The sequence below is a fragment of the Rhineura floridana genome, chromosome 8, assembly GCF_030035675.1.
Source record: "Rhineura floridana isolate rRhiFlo1 chromosome 8, rRhiFlo1.hap2, whole genome shotgun sequence".
NCBI classification, from domain to species: domain Eukaryota; kingdom Metazoa; phylum Chordata; class Lepidosauria; order Squamata; family Rhineuridae; genus Rhineura; species Rhineura floridana.
The window spans coordinates 19204969-19227763 of NC_084487.1; the positions used below are offsets into that span (position 1 = coordinate 19204969).

The 22795-nt window shown below is 42.6% G+C and overlaps 1 protein-coding gene across 14 annotated transcripts in view; it reads right to left on the minus strand.

Moving 5' to 3' along the window:
- Positions 1–22795, minus strand: part of PLEKHA5 (pleckstrin homology domain containing A5) — a 279402-nt gene that overhangs the window by 149557 nt on the left and 107050 nt on the right. Inside the window, exon 1 of one of the 14 annotated variants that reach the window (XM_061638462.1) lies at positions 20600–20750. The exons of the other annotated variants lie outside the window; for them this stretch is intronic. The gene's annotated coding sequence lies outside the window, so the exon portion shown is untranslated. Of the gene's footprint in view, positions 1–20599; positions 20751–22795 lie in introns of those variants that run through there. 14 annotated transcript variants of the gene reach the window in all.

Below are 22795 nucleotides of genomic sequence, written 5' to 3' on the forward strand. Positions count from 1 at the left end.
TCAAAGCTGAAAGGAAGCCCAGATGTGAAAGGAGAGTCCGGAGTTGTACGACACACAATAGGAACATGGAATGTGAGAAGCATGAACCAGGGAAAGTTAGAAACTGTCAAGCAAGAAATGGAACGCATCAACATTACAATACTTGGTGTGAGCGAACTAAAATGGACAGGAATCGGACATTTCCAATCAGGCAACTACAAAATATTTTATGCAGGAAGTGAGAAATGAAGAAGAAATGCGGTTGCTTTAATAGTGAGAAGTGATGTAGCAAGAGCAATTAGGAGCTACAACGCAAGGTCTGAGCGAGTGATTATCGATGAGATTAAATGGGAAACCTATCAACATAACCATCATCCAAGTCTATGCTCCGACGGCAAACACAGAAGAAGAGGAATTGGAGAGATTTTATGCAGAAGTACAGGAAGAAATTGATCACACACCAAAACAAGATGTGCTGATAATCATGGGGGATTGGAATGCAAAAGTAGGGAACAGAGAAGAATTAGAAATTGTGGGGAAATGGGGCCTAGGAGACAGAAACGAAGCAGGAGAAAGACTTATTGAATTCTGTGAAGCCAATAATTTGTTTCTTGCCAACACATTTTTTGAACAACTGAAAAGACGACTATACATGTGGACATCACCAAATGGTCAATATAGGAATCAAATTGATTATATAATTGGTAGCAGAAGGTGGAGAAGTTCCATACTTTCTGCAAAAACAAGACCAGAAGCAGACTGCGGTACAGATCATCAACTGGTCGTATCGAAAATCAGAGTAAAGCTAAAGAAGACCAACAAAGCACTCATAACACCAAAATACAATTTAAATAATGTCCCAGAAGCATATAAAGATCAAATAAGGAACAGGTTTGAGGCTTTAAACTTAGTTGACAGAGAACCAGAAGAACTATGAAATGAAGTCAGAGATGTTATCAGAGAAAAATGCAAAAGGGAAATTTAAACCAAGAGTAGGGATGTTGAAAAATCAACAGAGGAACACACTGACTGACCGAGATGAAATAAAAGGAAGATGAAAGCAATACACTACAGAACTGTATAAAAGAGATGACAGGATGACAGATTCATTCACGGAGGAACCATATGATGAAGAACCAGAAATTTTAGAATGTGAGGTGAAAGCTGCTCTTAAAATACTTGGAAGAAACAAATCACCAGGAATAGACGGCATACCAATAGAGTTGTTAAAAGGTACTGAGACTGAATCAGTCCAAGTTTTGACTAAAATCTGTCAAGAAATATGGAAAACTAAACAATGGCCCACAGACTGGAAGCATTCCATATACATCCCAATTCCAAAGAAAGGGGATCCCAAGGAAGACAGTAATTACCGAACTATTGCCTTAATATCCCATGCAAGTAAAATAACGCTCAAGATTCTACAACAAAGGCTCTTGCCATATATGGAGTGAGAAATGCCGGATGTCCAAGCTGGATTTAGAAAGGGAAGAGGTACCAGAGATCATATTGCAAACATACGTTGGATAATGGAACGGACCAAGGAATTTCAGAAGAAAATCACCCTGTGCTTTATAGGTGTAGATCATGAAAAACTATGGAATGCTTTAAAAGAAATGGGGGTGCCACAGCATCTGATTGTCCTGATGCGCAACCTATACTCTGCACAAGAGGCTACTGTAAGGACAGAATATGGAGAAACCGATTGATTCCCCATTGGAAAGGATGTGAGACAGGGGTGTATTTTATCACCCTATTTATTTAATATACGCAGAACATATCATACGGAAAGCAGGATTGGACCAAGAAAAAGGAGGTGTGAAAATTGGAGGGAGAAATATCAATAATTTAAGATATGCAGATGATACCATACTACTAGCAGAAACCAGTAATGATTTGAAACGAATGCTGATGAAAGTTAAAGATGAAAGCACAAAAGCAGGACTACAGCTGAACGTCAAAAAGATTAAAGTAATGACAACAGAAGATTTATGCAACTTTACAGTTGACAATGAGGACATTGAACTTGTCAAGTATTATCAATATCTTGGCACAATCATTCACCAAAATGGAGACAATAGTCAAGAAATCAGAAGAAGGCTAGGAGTGGGGAGGGCAGCTGTGAGAGAACTAGAAAAGGTCCTCAAATGTAAAGATATATCACTGAACACTAAAGTCAGGATCATTCAGACCATGGTATTTCTGATCTCTATGTATGGATGTGAAAATTGGACAGTGAAAAAAGTGGATAAGAGAAAAATAAACGCATTTGAAATGTGGTGTTGGAGAAGAGCTTTGCGGATACCATGGACTGCAAAGAAGACCAATAATTGGGTGTTAGAACAAATTAAACCAGAACTATCACTAGAAGCTAAAATGATGAAACTGAGGTTATCATATTTTGGACACATAATGAGAAGACATGATTCATTAGAAAAGATAATGCTGGGAAAAACAGAAAGGAGTAGAAAAAGAGGAAGGCCAAACAAGAGATGGATTGATTCCATAAAGGAAGCCACAGACCTGAACTTACAAGACCTGAACAGGGTGGTTCATGACAGATGCTCTTGGAGGTCACTGATTCATAGGGTCGCCATAAGTCGTAGTTGACTTGGAGGCACATAACAACAACAACAAGCAAAGGCATGCAAAGATGCCCACGTGGCAGCCCTACAAATTTCAGTGACTGGCCCCTTAAAGGCCACCGAAAGAGAGCCCCCCCCCAAGGAATGGGCCATAAGCCCTCGTGGTGGTGGTTTACCTAATGTCTGGTAAGCCTAGATGGTGGCCTCTTTAAGCCACCATGAAATGGACGAGGGAGAAACCTTCCAACCCATCGTTACCCCGTCAAAGGAAATGAAGAGTGCCTCTGACTTTCTGAAACTAGCGGTCCTATCCAGATAAAACTTGAGTGACCTGCGCACATCCAGTGTGCTAACCCTGTTCCTTAGAGGAAGATGGGTTGGGGCAAAATGAGGGAAGGACCACCTCCTGAGATCTAAGAAACACTGAACTGATTTTTGGAATAAATGATGGATCTCGCCTGAGAACCACCTTATCCTGATGAAATATGCAAAGCTGCGGGTCCAAAGACAGGGCACCTATCTCCGATACCCTGCGAGCTGATGTAATAGCCACCAGGAAGATTGTTTTAAGAGTCAAGAGCTTGATCTCACACATGGCCAAGAGTTTGAAGGGCAGACCCATGAGAGCTGATAATACTTAGTTTAAGTTCCATGTGGGGTACAGATGAATGGCTTGGGGATTCTGTAATCCCACCCCCTTGAGGAACTGCCGACATAAAGGATAAGCTGACAATGAGGGGTCACCCTTGCAGCTAAGAATGCTACGAGTACCTGATGCCTGACACTTGAGGGTATTTGTACTAAGCCCCCTGTCCACCCCAGCCTGCAGGAGCCTTAGTACATCCGCTATCTGTCGGGAAGCTGGGTCCTGCCCCCAGGCTCGACACCATGCTACATACACCTTCCAGGTGGAGCTATAGGTTTTATGGGGTGACGCCTTGCATGATGCCAATAGGGTATCTAGAACTGGCCCTGAAAACCCCAACTCTGCTAACCATTACCACTCAGCCTCCACAGTTAGCCGAAGATCTCTGGACAGAGGTGGAGGATTGGTCCCTGGCTGAAGAGGTCTGACTGGAACAGAATGTGCCACGGGTTCTGCACTGACAGGTGTAGCAACTCCACAAACCATGCCCTTCTCAGCCAATATGGGGCCACCAGAATCACCTTGGCTTTCAGGCTCTTCATGCGCCCGATTGTCTGCAGAATGAGAGGAATGGGGGAGAAGTGTAAACAAGACCCACTGACCAGTCCATCACCAGTGTATACAACCCCTGCGCTTCCGGGTGGTGAAAACGGGATAAGCTGTGGAGCTGAGTGTTCTGCTGCGTCACGAAGAGTCCACCTGTGGAACTCAGAAGATCTGGATGATTTGCTGGAAGACCTTAGAACGTATCTGAAAGATGTTCTGCTCAGCTAATCTGCAGTTACATTGTGGACTCCTGCCCTCAAGGACAGGAGATGAGCCTCCGCCCAACTCAACAACAGCTGGGCTTCCTTTGCCAGAGCAGCCAATTTCATTCCTCCTTGACGATTGATATATGATTTAGTAATGGTGTTGTCAGTTCTCACCAAAATGTGGTCCTGGAAACCTGTGAAGTGAATTCCTGGAGTGCTAGTCGCACTACCCAGAGCTCCAACCAGTTGATACTAGGTATCCTCTCACTGTCCTTCCACGCTCCCTGTGTTACATGAGGATCCAGATGTGCCCCCCATCCATAGAGACTGGCATCCATGGTCAGAATATTCTTCACTGGTGATTCTAAGCTTACCCCCGTCAGAAGCCTCCGAGGGGTTAACCACCATCCCATGTGCAGACCTGGACTTATCAAAATCCTTAGCTCATGTGACTGCAATCTGGATCTGGAAAGGCAGTAGCACTTGCAGAAGGGGACGAGAATGAAACCGAGCCCAGTTTACCAGATCTTAGAAGGAAGCTATATTCCCTGCAATTTGGCTAGCTCCATCAAATCTACTGACTTTGAAAAAAAATCACTTTTACCGTGATCTTGTTCATCCGTTCCTTAGTAAGTTTCATGGTGAATTGGGCTGAATTTATCTGAAATCCTGAGCGGACTCCAGGGCACTCTTCTCATAGTTTATCACAAAGCCATGATTGGTAAGGCAATCCAACGTGGTCTGTACATCCATGGTGCACTGAGCCTTTGAGGGAGCCCTGACCAAGATGTTGTCAAGATAGGGGTGAAGCCTCACCTCCAAGGTCCTCAGATGAGTCACCGGAGCTACTAGTACCTTGATGAACTCTCTGGGAGCCAATGTCAGGCTGAAGGGAGTGCCCTGTACTGATAATGTTTATTGGCATAGCAGAAGTGAAGGTACTTCCTGTGTCATCGGCAGATTGGGGTATGGAGATAAACCTCAGAAAGGTGTACTGAAGCCATGCAGTCATCTCGATCAACCACCTCCAATATGGACTTCAAGGTCTCCATTTTGAACTGTGGAAAGAACCCAAAGGTCTGATGTACTGGTTGCCCATGCCCCTGCAAAGTTGAGTAGACAACCTCCTATGGCTCCATGATGAGCCGCTGACCTCACGTCAGCAGGTTTCACCCTTCTTTGACACCTTCTGGAACTCAGAAGTGGAGGAGTAAGGAAAGGAGGATTGCTGTCTAGGTCGACTGGTGTTGAGAGTCTTTCTGACTTCCCCCATCAAGATTTATACCCTGCTGAGGTATACTGTCAATGAAAGTGTCTTGAACTCCGAAAGGATTGCTGCTATTTGGTCTTGCACTTGTCCTTCTTTACCATGGGAAGAGCCTTCTGTTTGTCCCTTTTTTCCACTAAGACTTTCTCCAAAGGTTCTCCAAATAGCTTGCCCCTCCCTCAACAGGGGAGTTAGCCAGACGACTTTGTGGGCCAGGGTCCACTTCCCAGTGTCTAAGACAGAGGTTCCATCTTGCCACCGTACCGGAAGCTATTGCCCTGGTGTTAAACATCATTGCATCCCTTGTAGCAACTGCCTGAAAGGCCGCTGCCAGAGAGATCTTCCTCAGACCATCCTTCACTTGCTTTGGGATGTCATCCCGGGCCACCAGTTCATTTGCCCACATCATGTTAGCTCACACAAATTCTGATGCCACTGCTGAAGCTCTGAAAGCAGTGCCTTGTGCTTTGAAATCCCTACACAGCGCAGCCTCCACTCTTTTGTCACAGGCATCCTTCGGACCCCCTTCCCCTTTGGTGGGAATGGCGGCAGGAGAGAGCAACCACTGCAGAGTCCACTATAAAGCTGACCCATAACAAGTGGTGCAAAAGAGTAGTGCTCACTGATCAGCTTATGCACCAGTTTGGTTTCGCTGGGGTGGCCCATTCTGCATTCCACACAGCCTGGAATGAGTCATGGAAAGGTAGAATGTTCATCTAAGCTGGCCTATGCAGAGAAAGTGCTCGGTTCCTCTTTCGTGGGCTGTTTTCTCAGGGAATTCTAAAACCCGCCTAGCCTTTGCCAGTAAAGTGGGAAAGAAAGCCTCCCCTTGGGAGGTGGTGCCTCCACTTCTTCCTCCGAGAGCTCCCCCTCCTCTCTTCCATCTGGAAAGGGAGAACAATCCAAGTCCAACAGGAGTCCCAAGGCTTGTTTACTCATCACCCTCTTGTCCCCTGGCTTCCCTCTAGGGTGGCGAGAGGAGTGTGTGCCTTTTTTTTGTTTTTCTGTTTCTTCTTGCGCTCCTTCCTGTGAGTGTGTTGGAGAACGGGGGAGTAGGAGGAGGAGAAGAGGCCTGGAGAGGAGGGGCTGAATGAGGAAAAAGCTGGGGAGGGGGACCTAACATGCCTCCTTTTCTTGTGCCCTGATGTAGACAAGAGCTTCCTCTTATAGTGCTTGGTACTTAAACTGGGATCTGTCCCCGCCTGTGACCCCGAGCTCCTGACCTCTTTTGCCACTATGCCCCTAACCCATGACAAGAATGCGGGGACCCTCCTGACCCAGGATGGGGGGGGGAGAAGAAGCATCTGCTGAACAGCCTCTACTCATCCCCTCCACATGGTGCTCAGGCATCTTTCCCAACCGCTGGAAGCAAGGCAAGATCTGCTGCTGCATCAGATCGCTCTGCTCCTCTTCCAACAGTGTAGTCATGTCAATGCTTGCAATTGTGGGTGGAAGAAACTCAGGAACCAACCGCCCCTAAGGTGGGGGTGGGGAGGGCCTGATAACCGCTAAGGCCTAGAGAGCCTTTTTGCGCTGTGCATGAGTGAGCGAAGGCTGCGCCTGGCTGCCGCCGCCACTACTTCGCTTCTCCGTTGCCAATCAGATAGGCGCCGAAGCCACAAGGAAAAGAACCACCGCTGTACAGGCTGCACGTGGTTGCACCTCTCCTCCAATCGAGAAGGCGTGAACCGCTGCCCAACGATCCACTCCCTTGCCATAGGCCTGATGGCCCTCTATGTGTTGCCTTACCCCGTCCTGAACTAGGAAGCCAGGGAGGAAGGGGAAGAAAACAGTGAAAGAGACAGAAGAGTGTTGAGAAGAGAGGGAAAGGTGAGGTTTTGAGAAAAATTGAGAACTAGACGCTGGCTGGCTCTTAGGGAGCCCAGCCAGACCCTGACCATCCATGGCAGTAGGCAGGAGAGGTCTGGGGGAAATGGGATGGACCCTCCCCCGGGTGAGGTAATCTGAAGATTGGACCCTGCCTATCCTGCCCCAGGGAGAGGTGCCATCCCAAGCTGTAGAATGCACTCCAGGAACCACTGGATCCAGATCTGCTTCAGCGAAAAGAGGGTAAGTAGCTCCCATTTATTCCATTATTTAATTGAAGTAAAACAGCTCAGAGCAATAAGTAATAAGGGCAGCCCAAGGTCACCCTGAGCTAGGAGCCAAATCCTGAAAGAACCTATATCTTAGGAGACAGATCCTAGGAGAAGGAAGCCTATAGAAAGCTAGTTTTCAACACTGCCCTAGCAGGAAAGCTTCAGGGGACACTGTAAACAAGGCTAAATTCCAGTCGGAGAGAAGGGGGAAAAGGAAACTCCACCGATACATACAGGGAGAGAGTCAGCTCAGTCCTTGCTAAAAAGGGCAGCTTCAGCCTTCCTGAAACACAACCACAAGCTCTGTTTCCCTAGGTTAAAGAAAGGTCAGGCTGTTCTAGGTGGGAAAACAACAAACAAAAAAGACTTGCCTGGAAGGCGCAGCCCCTTGCTTAGATTAAAAGCAGCCAAAAGCTTAAACAGCCCCACCCCTCGCTCAGGAAGGAAGCCTGAGAGAATACTAAAGAGTTAAGCCCCAGCTGATAGCCATCAGACTCAAGTAACACATCATTGGCTGGCAGCAGTAGCTGGGAGGAACCAGCCACACATATAAAGTCACAGCACCCTAGCGAGGGAGCCTGCTCCACGAGCTAGAGGGAGCCCCAGCTGACAAAGCATCAAGGCGACTTAAGCAGCAGAGCGAGTTCGGCAGCAGGGCGAGGAGGCCAGGGCCCCCTACTCTGCCCGTCTGTTCCCTGACCTCAACTAAACCGCAGTCTCCAACCCATTGACGTAATAAACCTTAAACAAAACTATGCAGGTAAGAAGCCAGCAGGGGTGTGGGTGCTTTCCAGTGTTTTGCACCGCCTGCAGCATGTACGACTATCTGCCTGTTGGACAGAAGTCGTGGGTGTGCTCTCGGTGCAATGAGCTCCTGGCTCTCCGGGAATGACTTCATTTCCTTGAGGCCAAGGTGGCGGACCTGGAAAAGCTGAGAGGCAGAGAGGTGTGTGGAGGAGGCCTTCAGGGACGTTATAGCTGTGTCCCACTCCAACGATGATAGCTCTCCTGCTATCATGGAGAACGATGGTCTCGGGGAAGGAGAGCATCCAGCTGAGGAAGAGGGAAACGATCCCTTAGAAGGGACCCATTCCTTGAGGGATGAGCAGCTATCCTCTCGTGCCGAGGATATATCTCCAGGGGCTGGAGGGATCCTTGTAGTGGGTGATTCGATCATTAGGAACATAGACAGTGGGGTGTGTGATGGGCGTGTAGACCGCAAGGTGTTTTGCCTGCCTGGTGCGAAGGTTGCGGATATCGCCCGTCGTTTAGATAGTTTGGTAGACAGTGCTGGGAAGGAGTCAGTGGTCGTGGTGCACGTTGGCACCAACGACATGGGGAAATGCAGCCGTGAGGTCCTGGAAGCAAAATTTAGGTTGCTAAGTAGGATGCTGAAAGCCAGGACCTCCAAGGTGGCTTTCTCTGAAATGCTACCGGTTCCACGCGCAGGACCAGCCAGACAGGCCCAGCTTCGCAGTCTCAATGCGTGGATGAGACGATGGTGTCGGGTGGAAGGGTTTGGATTTGTTAGGCACTGGGGAACATTTTGGGACAAGCCGGGCCTGTACAAAAGGGACGGGCTCCACTTGAACCAGAATGGAACCAGACTGCTGGCACTTAAAATTAAAAAGGTAGCACAGCAGCTTTTAAACTGACTGAGGGGGGAAACCCGACAGGAGCTGAGAAAGGTCCGGTTCGGAATAAACCTCCCCCCTGGGATAAAAACCAAAGAAATGATGAAATTTTAAAAGGGGTAGGCCTAGAAGTAGGCATTGTGAGAGCAGGGGCACAGGATATAAATTCAGAAGAGCAAAATTACCACAGGCCTAACCACAAGTGCCAAAGACACTTGAAGAGAGAGACTGCTTACAAGTGCCTGTACGCTAATGCTAGGAGCCTGCGAACCAAGATGGGAGAACTGGAGTGCTTGGTCTTAGAGGAGAGCATTGATATAGTGAGCATAATGGAGACCTGGTGGAATGGAGAAAACCAGTGGGATACGGTTATCCCTGGATATAAACTATATCGGAAGGACAGGGAAGGACGTATTGGTGGCGGAGTCGCTCTATACGTGAAAGAACGCATTGAATCCAGCAAGCTCGAAAGCCCAAAAGAGGCAGACTCCTCCACAGAATCGTTGTGGGTGGTGATACCATGCCCCAGGAGGGACTTAATACTGGGAACGATCTATCGTCCCCCTGATCAAAATGCTCAGGGAGACCTTGAGATGAGATACGAAATTGAGGAAGCATCCAAACTAGGAAATGTGGTAGTAATGGGTGACTTCAACTACCCGGACATAGACTGGCTGCATATGTGTTCCAGTCATGACAAAGAAGCAAAGTTTCTAGATATTCTAAATGACTATTCCCTAGACCAGTTGGTCATGGAACCGACCAGAGGGACGGCAACCCTGAACTTAATCCTCAGTGGGGACCGGGACCTGGTGCGAGATGTAAGTGTTGTTGAACCGACTGGGAGCAGTGACCACAGTGCTATTAAATTAAACATACATGTAACTGGCCAATTGCCAAGAAAATCCAACACGGTCACATTTGACTTCAAAAGAGGAAACTTCACAAAAATGAGGGGATTGGTAAAAAGAAAGCTGAAAAACAAAGTCCAGAGGGTCACATCACTCGAAAATACTTGGAAGTTGTTTAAAAACACTATATTAGAAGCTCAACTGGAGTGCATACCGCAGATCAGAAAAGGTACCGCCAGGGCCAAGAAGATGCCAGCATGGTTAACAAGCAAAGTCAAGGAAGCTCTCAGAGGCAAAAAGTCTTCCTTCAGAAAATGGAAGTCTTGTCCGAATGAAGAAAATAAAAAAGAACACAAACTCTGGCAAAAGAAATGCAAGAAGACAATAAGGGATGCTAAAAAAGAATTTGAGGAGCACATTGCTAAGAACATAAAAACCAACAACAAAAAATTCTATAAATACATTCAAAGCAGGAGACCATCGAGGGAGACAATTGGACCCTTGGATGATAAGGGAGTCAAAGGTGTACTAAAGAACGATAAGGAGATTGCAGAGAAGCTAAATGAATTCTTTGCATCTGTCTTCACAGTGGAAGATATAGGGCAGATCCCTGAACCTGAACTAACATTTGCAGGAAGGGATTCTGAGGAACTGAGACAAATAGTGGTAACGAGAGAGGAAGTTCTAAGCTTAATGGACAATATAAAAACTGACAAATCACCGGGCCTGGATGGCATCCACCCGAGAGTTCTCAAAGAACTCAAAGGTGAAATTGCTGATCTGCTAACTAAAATATGTAATTTGTCCCTTGGGTCCTCCTCCGTGCCTGAGGACTGGAAAATGGCAAATGTAACACCAATCTTCAAAAAGGGATCCAGGGGGGATCCCGGAAATTACAGGCCAGTTAGCTTAACTTCTGTCCCTGGAAAACTGGTAGAAAGTATTATTAAAGCTAGATTAACTAAGCACACAGAAGAACAAGCCTTGCTGAAGCAGAGCCAGCATGGCTTCTGCAAGGGAAAGTCCTGTCTCAGTAACCTATTAGAATTCTTTGAGAGTGTCAACAAGCATATAGATAGAGGTGATCCAGTGGACATAGTGTACTTAGACTTTCAAAAAGCGTTTGACAAGGTACCTCACCAAAGGCTTCTGAGGAAGCTTAGCAGTCATAGAATAAGAGGAGAGGTCCTCTTGTGGATAAGGAATTGGTTAAGAAGCAGAAAGCAGAGAGTAGGAATAAACGGACAGTTCTCCCAATGGAGGGCTGTAGAAAGTGGAGTCCCTCAAGGATCGGTATTGGGACCTGTACTTTTCAACTTGTTCATTAATGACCTAGAATTAGGAGTGAGCAGTGAAGTGGCCAAGTTTGCTGACGACACTAAATTGTTCAGGGTTGTTAAAACAAAAAGGGATTGCGAAGAGCTCCAAAAAGATCTCTCCAAACTGAGTGAATGGGCGGAAAAATGGCAAATGCAATTCAATATAAACAAGTGTAAAATTATGCATATTGGAGCAAAAAATCTTAATTTCACATATACGCTCATGGGGTCTGAACTGGCGGTGACCGACCAGGAGAGAGACCTCGGGGTTGTAGTGGACAGCACGATGAAAATGTCGACCCAGTGTGCGGCAGCTGTGAAAAAGGCAAATTCCATGCTAGCGATAATTAGGAAAGGTATTGAAAATAAAACAGCCGATATCATCATGCCGTTGTATAAATCTATGGTGCGGCCCCATTTGGAATACTGTGTACAGTTCTGGTCGCCTCATCTCAAAAAGGATATTATAGAGTTAGAAAAGGTTCAGAAGAGGGCAACCAGAATGATCAAGGGGATGGAGCGACTCCCTTACGAGGAAAGGTTGCAGCATTTAGGGCTTTTCAGTTTAGAGAAAAGGCGGGTCAGAGGAGACATGATAGAAGTGTATAAAATTATGCATGGCATTGAGAAAGTGGATAGAGAAAAGTTCTTCTCCCTCTCTCATAATACTAGAACTCGTGGACATTCAAAGAAGCTGAATGTTGGAAGATTCAGGACAGACAAAAGGAAGGACTTCTTTACTCAGCGCATAGTTAAACTATGGAATTTGCTCCCACAAGATGCAGTAATGGCCACCAGCTTGGATGGCTTTAAAAGAAGATTAGACAAATTCATGGAGGACAGGGCTATCAATGGATACTAGCCATGATGGCTGTGCTGTGCCACCCTAGTCAGAGGCAGCATGCTTCTGAAAACCAGTTGCTAGAAGCCTCAGGAGGGGAGAGTGTTCTTGCACTCGGGTCCTGCTTGCGGGCTTCCCCCAGGCACCTGGTTGGCCACTGTGAGAACAGGATGCTGGACTAGATGGGCCACTGGCCTGATCCAGCAGGCTCTTCTTATGTTCTTATGTTCATATTAGCTTTTTTTCTTTTTACAATGCCAAGTTTAGTACAGAATAAGTGCTTAGGATTGCAGCTCCACTGTCTAGCCATATCGTTTATATTCTAAAATTGTAACTTTTATTGCTGCAAAATAGTTTTAAACATGTGTTAAATGTGTGAGCACACAATACAGATATTCGTACCTGACTGTAGTTCTCCGTGATGTGTGTCTGTATGAGCAAGCCTTTATTATCTTAGAACTGGGTTGGCATTCCTGCCTCAAAAGGGCAAGGAAGAATCATCCATTGCTGAGGTTCAGAAATTGTATGTCAACCTTGGAGCTAGGGATGCAAGTCTGGCTGTGCACACATCCACACCAGCTAATAAGAACATAAGAAAAGCTGGATCAGGCCAAAGACCCATCTACACAGCAGTCAATCAGATGCCTACAGGAAGCCTACAAGCAGGACCTGAGCGCAGTATACATGGGAACAATCAGGATAGGGCACAGGGGCCATTATTGCTTCAGTAAAGGTGCCTGCTTTAAAAGACAGTGTAACTCACTTTCAATAATAGTTTAACGTCACTCTATTTGTTGACAATTCCCAGCTAGCATTAGGGTATATATGCCAGACACGTTATCAAAAAATCTTTTGGGACTACCTTTTTTATAATGATCAGTTCAACAAATCTATATGGAAAGTTTACCCATGTCAACAATATGGATATCAGAACACTATGTGGTGCCTCTCAAAAGGATCTTCAGATGTACTGAAAGAAAATGCAACAGGCTCACCAACCCCAAGAACTATGGAAGTATATTCTTACATACTTCTTCAGCCATTTTCTTAATCCCTTGAATATCTTTAAAACAAGCAGTACAAATCACTTTATAACATCTACTCTTGTTTGACGCTTTCCAAGGAACAGATGACTTTCACAATGTGAATCTCTAGATCCACTGCAGAGAAGCAAATAGCAAACATGACCCACTGTCTGTTGACCTGTTGCTATTATTGCAGTTGTTCTGAAAGGTTAAGCACCATTTGGCCTGTTTGAATAAAGATCCTAATTGACTACAAAATAAAGCTCCTGAATTACAAGTTCTTAATTAGATGGGTTTCTACATTCTGCTTTTGGGGACAACATGGGGTTTGGCAAGACTTAATTTATACTCCTAAGTGGAAACTTTGGCTTGTGGACACATACATCACACTGTCCCAAACTCAAATAATTTCAGGTCTTGCCTCATCCTCTGGATAAAGCCAAGGGATAATTGTTATAAGCTTGTAAGAGAGAACATATGGCTCTTACACAAATCACTTCACTGGCCACTGAAATTCAGCCACGATGGAAGTGGCATGGAACAGCTGTTTAGTAATAACACTGAACAATTCAGGTTGGGGGAGTTAAGAACGAAGGTATATCTGGCCTCGATTTAACTGGAGTGTGGTGGTTAAATTTTATTTATGATAGTAACTCATTTCAGAATATTTAAGGCATGTTACAGTTGCGTGTGTGTGTTATGTGCCTTCAAGTCTATTACGACATATGGCCACCATATGAATCAGCGACCTCCAATAGCATCTGTCATGAACTATCCTGATCAGATCTTGTATGTTAGGTCTGTGGCTTCCTTTATGGAATCAATCCATCTCTTGTTTGGCCTTCTTCTTTTTCTACTCCCTTCTGTTTTTCCCAGCATTATTGTCTTTTCTAGTGAATCATGTCTTCTCATTGTATCCAAAGTATGAGCCACAATTTCATCATTTTAGCTTCTATTGACAGTTCTGGTTTAATTTGTCTTTTTGAATTACCTACTAGGTATAAAAGGGGAGTCTGTAATCCCCCCCCCCGGTTCAGTTCCTAGTAATCTTCTTATTGACTGTAGTCCACCACAGTGCAATGCATTATCTGGGACAGTGAGATTTTTAATTTTAAAAAAGTTTGATATCTGAAAAGCTTTTAATAAAATGTATTTTAGATGGCGTTTTTATGATGTCTATTTTATCACACATACAGAACAACACAGCTGGATTACATAACAGAATCTAAAACAACTAATTACATTTATTAATAGTGTAACTATTTTCAGATCCTCTTTCAATCGCTGTTGAAAAATAACTTTCCCAGTCTCAAAATATACAAATAAAAACCATCTTCAGTATTTATCTCACTGGCTAAGCCAATTATCATCATCTCTGAAAACACTCTTTTTAGCATGATTGGCCAACAATGTAAGATAAAAATGCAATGTAGTATATTTTCCAGTCTACTTTATTTTCCTTCCTCCCTTCTGGAAGCTGTGATGGATCACTTCCTTGCTTGCTCAGACAGAAAGCAAACTAAGAAACAATATATTCTGTATCTCAAGATCTTTTTAATGGAGCAGTGCTTGCTCGAAACTCAGTTTGTTAATTACTTGAAAATCTGCCAGCATTAGTGCAGACTCATCCACTCTACATCAGCAGCAACATGTTAGTCACAGAAGGTCACATTTTCTCAGCCAAAGTGAAAATGTTGCACTGTTTTATTCATTTATGGGACAGGAATTACATTAATTTTTAGAGCAGTACTTCAGTGGAAAAGACTTAAAGTGTTAAGTAAAGACTAAACTGGTAAGTAGTCTGTACTCCTGAATTTGCAATGACCTTGTCCTAGTCTGTACACAACTGAAACTGCTGGTTTTCACATACAAAGCCCTATTGAAATTGGGCTCCTACTAAACTAAAAACATACAAAGTGAATATAAAGACTTCTAACAAAGTACAATTGAGAACAGGACAGGTATGAGAATTAAAACTAGTCACCGCAAGCATTTGCAAGGGTGAGAAATGATCTAGCACAGTTTTAGAATTTCCTTCCTATTACTACCTTGAGTCCCACCCACTGGTCTGTGGAAAGCAGCAAATTCCACTACTTATTTCTATTTTGAATCATTCTACAAGAAAAGAAATTTTCTACTTTGTATGATAAAATATTATGTTCTTTACTGTTATTTCACAAAATATACACTGGAGGAAAAACTAATTAGCCAATATAGGATGTTATTGATGTAAACAGAGAATCCCATGATGATGATCCTGGAAGAAATGATAGTACATATAATCTCTCTTCTAGCACCTAAGATTCAGCAAGATCTCTGGTCTTTTTGAATTCTTTTCAAAACATTTTTGGTAAGTTGTTCCTGTGCCTTAATAGAGCTACACAACTGTTTTGTATAAGACCTGTGTGATAAATAACTGAATTGAATTCTAGAGTGCTATAATTTATTAATTTTGGGAGGATGTAAACTTTGGTATCCAGAGCTGCCCATTTGCTGAGAAGGAATCTGTTACCAGGAGAAGGAGAGTGGCAATTTCATTTCATTTCATTTCATTTGTATATAGCCATAGGCTGTTACAAAAGAGCAGTACAATCATAACATTTAGCACAGATACATTTCATGATTAAAATGTGAAAAGTTTAATTTTTAACTATTTGTCTTAATAAAACTGGTTCTGAGTTTCTTAGCGGCCAAGGCAAAATTAGCCGTAGAAATTACTACGTCCAGCTGGGGCGAAGATAAAAGAAAAATTACTTTCTGAAAATTATTAAAATTAGTTAACGTATCGAGAATTGAAAATAAAAATTTTGCCCTTGGATAATCAAACAATTGGCAGTCTAAGATATAATGAAATACATCGTCAGGGACAGTACAACCGGCTGTACATATCATTTGGTCGTATGGAATACCAAGATATCTACCTTGCAAATAAGACGAGGGCATCACTTAAAAGTGGAGTTTATTTTTATTTATTTATTTTATTATACTTGTATACCGCCCCATAGCCGAAGCTGAAGTGAGAGTTTGCAATTATTACTGTGTCTTGGTGTCTATCCTGGGCGTAAATCTGATTGCGAAGAGTGGTGGGATTGAGATTTGAAAGGAGAGAAGGGGTTAGAAGATACTGTACACCTAGGGCTGGGAAGTTTTTTGCCCAGCCACCCTTTGCCAGCTGGTCCTCCCAACATGATTTAACCAGAGAGGGAGGATCAATAACTGAGAGTTTCTTCCAGTAGCGTAAAAACGCTAAGTCAATTCTGGCCATTAAAGAAGGGTAGTGGCAATTTTCACTGACCCTCGCAAAGCCTCCTCAAAACTGCTCTGAAAGATCTCTCAACATTCATATAGGCAGAAATGCTATCGAAAGGAATATGAGGAGCCCTCAGCATGAAACAACTCCAGGACCCAATTCTGTCCAAAGAATGGAATGATGGATGAGACTACCATGGGATTACTTTCTGAGCCCTTCCTGAGCATGTTAGCTCACCAACCCAGCATACTACCATCCATTGATGAACCTTTTCCTGAATGGTGAGGTGGCTGAAAAATGCAGGTACAATGTATTACCAATATTTCTCCTCAATGGGTTAATAGCACAAGGGTGGGGGGGGGGAGAGATTAGGGAAAACACACAGAAACAAAGGGTTAAATGCTCCTCTCTCAATGCCACTTACCTAATCAAATTACCAGCCCCCTCCCGCTAGCTGCTTTGAAGAAAAAAACTGAGGAGATCCCATCATGGATCTCCTTTGTCACAGCTATTTTGGGACTTATAGATTTGATATTAATAAACCACGAGACCACCACCAGTGATTGTTGCTAAGATTTTCTTACATAAATAGATAACAAACAGTAAGATGCATGAAAGGGATGCAACAGACATCTAGTCAGGCAATTTACTGCTAAGGGTTGAAAACATTCAGATTCACTCAGGTATATCAAAGTCCGATTTGTCAAAGAAAGCTGGCTAAAAGTTGCTTATTACAGGAAGGTTATTTAGGGAGCAGATCATTACTCATATTTATGGAACTCTTAAACGTAAATCTTACCATAAAGGTTTGCTTCAAATTTACAACATCTCTCCAGGTTTTAGGGCTAGTTCAGAGCACTATTGAGACTTTGGGTGACTTTCTATGAAATACATCAGATTCCTATTCCCCTGGCAAAATACTGAAGTGGTCAATAGGACATTAGTTCAAGTCAGATTTTTTTCCAATCTACATTAAGTGGGCCTACTTGCACTAATAACGTAATGTCAAGAGAGCTTAAAGCATTCCCCCCCCCCTTTGCCTCTAGTAAGTTAAAATCAAGAGATGGATTTAGGCCATTTCCTGCTAGCAGCAACTGTTTAACTATTCTCTATGTTTTCACATATGCACATATTCATGGTTTTCCACATCTGTAAACATTTAACTACATCGTGCCATTCCAAGTATTTTAAAATAGGAATGTATCCCATGTATTTACCAAAATGGGAACCAGCAATGAAGAAAGCAACAAAGGCATTCATTACCTTGTAAAAATATAAGGCTATTGGAGAAACAGGGATGCAATATTTTAGCCTCTAAACTGAATTTCAAACCTGAATAATTGCAATGTATTTTAACTAACTTACAAAATGAACCTTTCCTGCTGAAACATAAGGGGCTGACTTGATTTAAAATTAATGCTATTTAGAATATTGATTTTAAATCACCAAGAAAAAAGGTTTGACTTAAATTCAAATTTCAACTTTTAACTTATATATTTCTTACTAATTGGTTGCTATAACAATTAAAAGGTATCAGGGCATCAATTTATAATGAAATAGAATATTTAGAAACATCACCTTAAACTTCTAATAATGCAACTCAAATGCCTTTTGCACTACGTAATTTTTTAACCGATTAGAGAAAGCGTAGAAGTTATGAAAGGAAGGATTTGTTTGGAATTCTCTCCTTACATATGAAGGGCATTAGGCAAGTTAATTTACTTGATGGCTAAGAAGAATACATGAAGAGGGCCACTATACAACTACAGGGGGTGTGGCCAGAGGGGCACACTGATGTCACTGTGGCTACTGGTGCCTTTTTCCTCCCCATTCAGAAATTCATGGATGTTTGGCTGAAGAGGATCTTAGAAAAACACACACTTTACCTCTAGGGACATTTGATCCTCCAAAACCATGGTCTGGAGCAGTCTTTCCCAACCTGGTAGCCTCCAGAAGCTTTGGAATATAACTCCCACCATCTTTGACCATCGGCTATGCTGGTTGGAGTTTATGGGAGCTGTAGTCCAAAACATCTGGAGGACACCACGTTAGAGAATGCTGGTTTGGAAGATCAGGTGTGAACTGTATGCTTTCCTCCTCTCTCAGACTTGCTAAGCAGGGCTGTGGAGTTGGTATGTCAAACCTTCAACTCAGACTCCAACTCCTCTATTTTTCTACTGTCCGACTCCGACTCCTTCATAAATGGCAAATGTCTATTAATTTTTCTACTGTCTGACTCTGACTCCTTCATAAATGGCAAATGTATATTAATGTATTAATACTGATTTTATTTTGAAGTCAGAGTCAGTACATTTCTACCAACTCCGACTCCACCCAAAATTGCTTCCAACTCCGACTCCACCCAAAATTGCTTCTGACTCCAACTCTACAGCCCTGTTGCTAAGTCACTCTTCTATTTCCAAATTATTCCTGCCATAGTTTGCCATGACATTCCAATCAGGCAACTATGATGAGGCTAAGCCTGCAAACTATTATTTACGAGCCTACTTTAAACCATAGTTTCAAAATTATACTCAAGAAGATAGTCCAGCTTGGATATCACAACAAACTATGGTTTGAGTAAACTGGAAATGGAGAAGAGAACATTTATTTATTTATTTATTTATTTATTAAATTTATATACCACCCCATAGCCGAAGCTCCCTGGGCGGTTCACAACAATATCAAAATACAATAAAACACAATATTTAAAACAATTCAAACATTAAAAATGGGCTTCCTTAAAAATTTTTAAATTTAAAACATTTATAACACATATTAAACACATATTAAAACACTTATTAAAATGCCTGGGAGAAGAGGAAGGTTTTGACCTAGCGCCAAAAAGATAGTAATGCTGCCGCCAGGCGTACCTCATCAGGAAGACTATTCCACAATTCGGGGGCCACCACATGAAACATAGATGCACAGAACAGCATCTTCTTGCAAAAAATGTGCCTAAAACATTACATGGGTGAGAGCATAGAGTTTTGTCAAGTCTTCTAGACTTTTCTATTCTCTCTAGTATCGATTATATGTATTGTAAAATGAAAACTGATCCATAAAATAAATGCTAACTTATTTTCTGCTGAAATGTTTTTTTAAATTGAATATGAAGTAATTAGTAATTAGCATGTAACAGTTCAAATTAATTGCATCTTGCCATATGCTGCATTACTCACTTCTCCTTTGCCACTAGACTAATATACACACAACCACTCCCACAGAAAATCTGAAGCAGCTTCTTCAGAAAACGAATAAACGTCATTTTAGTTCTTCTCTTTTAAGATTACAGGTTGTATTTTCTCCCCTCTTTTATTGGAATTGATGATTGAAACCTGTTCTTGTAGATCATCAAATACACGCCAAAATTTTTTAAGAGCAACAGTAATTCCAGCTCATAATTTATTCTCAAGTCACAATAAAGCTGTTTTCAGATACTACAAGAGTGTTTACAGCAAATAGTTCTAGATTTTAAATTCTTCCTTTAACCAGGCTACATGATCAGTTCTTAAGATCCGTTCAGGGTTCCTGGTTTATTTATGCTGCATATCTGTCTAATCTGCAAAGCCCTATTTAGCCTCTAATTAGCCATTCCTTTCAAAGCATCTATGGTATGCCATAATTTCCAACCATATTCTGCTTACTGTTTTACAAGTTTATGGAAAGAAGAGTATACGTCTGGGTTTGAACTACCCCTCCTTTTGCATCATAGTTTGTCAGCACTTTTTTGCACTAAAATTTCCATCGTTTTCATTGATCTTGCTCCTAGTGTACAGACAAGTGGATGGCATCAACAGCACAACAATTTGGTGTTTTTAGCTTAACAAGTGGAGCAAACACAGCACTATGGCTCAATGCCACAGCTCACCTATGTACCACAAGATCTATTATTATTATTATTATTATTATTATTATTATTATTATTATTATATCCCGCCCTTCCTACCAGCAGGAGCCCAAGGTGGCAAACAAAAGCACTAAAAACATTAAAACATTATAAAAACAAACTTTAAAACACATTAAAACAAAACATCTTCAAAAACGTTACTTAAAAAAGCTTTCAAAACATCTTCTAAGATTAAAAACATTTTTAAAAGGAAGGTTTAAGAACATATTAAAAAGCAATTCCAACACAGATGTAGACTGGGATAGGTCTCAACTTAAAAGGCTTGTTGAAAAAGGAAAGTCTTCAATAGGTGCTGAAAAGATAACAGAGATGGTGCCTGTGTAATATTTAAGGGGAGGAAATTCCATAGGGTAGGTGCCGCACACAATGCAAGCAGCTTTCAACTGTAGAAACTAAAATGTCTTCCTACATAAAAACTTAACATGGTGAAAATTTACTTACTCAAGAGAACGCTTGCTTGGTAAACTGTATGAAAATCAAAAGAGTTTCTGCTCATACTACTCAGAGCTCAGATAGCTGTAGGAAAGGCTGATATTCTGGGGAACTCAGAAGCATATCATGGCTCAAAAAACGCAAGGCTCAAAGAAGCTCCTGAGACTTGGGAGTGAAGGGAGCTGTGTAATCACTGAGCTTGTCTAACCAGCCTGAACAAGTTCCCCAAACCAACTGAACTAAAGCTTAAAGAGAATCATGCATATAAACCCTCCTCCCAGCCCATTCTCTGGTAACAGCTCCACCCATAGCTCATTTTACAAAGAGAGACATTGCCAAAGCTTTAGCTCAGTTCTCAGGGATTACACAGCTCCTTGACTCCCAGGGCTCAGGAGCATCTCTGAGCTGTGCTCTTGGTGCTACCTCAGCACCTTGGGAGAGTCTTTTTTAAAAAATAAACCAACCTTCCTGGGCTTGTGCCAACACTTGGATGAAAATGGACATTTCTTAGAAGGCAGCCAAAAGCATACAGAAACACTGAGGCGTTTTCAACCATAATGAAAATAAGTACAAAACTAAAAACTGTTCCAGCTCAGTTCTAGTTATAAGACAAAGCTTGGAAAATTTATGGATTTGGATAAGTTTTATATTTAGTCTCTGAAAGCTACATAATTCATACAATTCCGTTTCTACTTTCATGCATAGTAGCCCTTCAAACTAACATCTGAATCACAACCTGTTATTCTACTCGCTGCAGTCTTCATGGCAGCAGAGCCTTTGGAATTAAAAAGTAAGCTCAGGAAATGCCAACACCTCTCTCAGCTATGAACCATTTGTAGCACAGGTGTTTCACTGCCACCTACATTAGTATTATTACTATGGTATCATCTTCAGGAGGCAACTGATGGGTTCCACTATCACTATTCTGCTAGGTGGAGATAAGAGCTAACTGTATGCTAGAAAGAAGGTCCAAAGCTACTGGCTAGCAGGAAAGTCAACTACTGGCCTATAGCTTACTTCCTAGGTTGCAGTGTCAGATAGTTAAGCGATTCAAGTCCACTCGCAACAAACAAGAGTTACATGCACCAGGATAGTGGGCAACCGCAACTGCACTGATTTGTCAAAGAGATAAAAGTTGGATGGAAGAACAATGTGGAATGCAGTCCACCCACCCAGATGGGATCATTTAAGTCAGTTTTTTTTCCAAGCAGATGGTGCAGTTATTCCTTTCTTGCATATATAATGCAAACTAAGAATGTTATGGTTAGCCTATGTTGTGTAGTGGATAGTGCTACTTTTGGATTCAAATGGGAATCCTGGGTTCAAATTCTTTGGTAGCCATGAAGCCCATGGGTGTCACTTCACAATTATCAGCCTGCTGGCAGTCTGACTACTAGCCTATAAACCTGAGGCATACTCTACTCCAACACAGCCTGTAGGATTTTTAAAATGGCTTGTTTGGTTCACTGCTTCAGACCTGAGGAAAAAAACAGGTGAAAGAGTTGCATTTTTCATGTCAACTGAGAGGATGCCACCATTCATACGCACAGGACATGGCCTTTGGCAATCCAATCAATGCCATCCCAAAAGCAAGTGTAAAAGTGTGGCCCTCAGGAGAAGAACCCATTCTTCAAATCTGTATCTTATCAAATTAGCTAAAAAGTGAATACCACCACCTGTCTTCACAAAATAAAAGCCCATTACCCTGACCATATGACTTATAATAGGTATGGAAATGGAGGAATAACACCTCCCTGATCCAATCAGTTTTGCATTCTCCTTTGAGCATTTTGTCCAGAAATGTATAAAAACTGGACTTCAAGAACCGTTCTGGATCCTGGTTGCCCATTTCCACTCTGCTGAATATAACTCTACCTGAAATCACAGTTGAATCACTTAGTCAGCCAGAACCCAGAGGTTTGACTCCCCTGCTTTTCCTTCACCATCTCTGGACCCCTGCCTGCTGAAACGGAAGCCCCTGCTTGTTGAAACTGCTTCAAAAGCTCTCTTCAGGGCTCCACTGCTTTCCCTGCTTTCTCCTGGACCTTTGCTAGCCAAAGCAGAGATCCAAGAAACTATTTCAGGGCTTGCATGCTGCATTTGCCTTGCATGCTTGCTCTTTCATGTGTGTAAATTTAGTTATGATTAAAATTGTTTAGTTCATTCCCTCGCACCTACTGTTACTGAGCTATCTCCACTGATGTC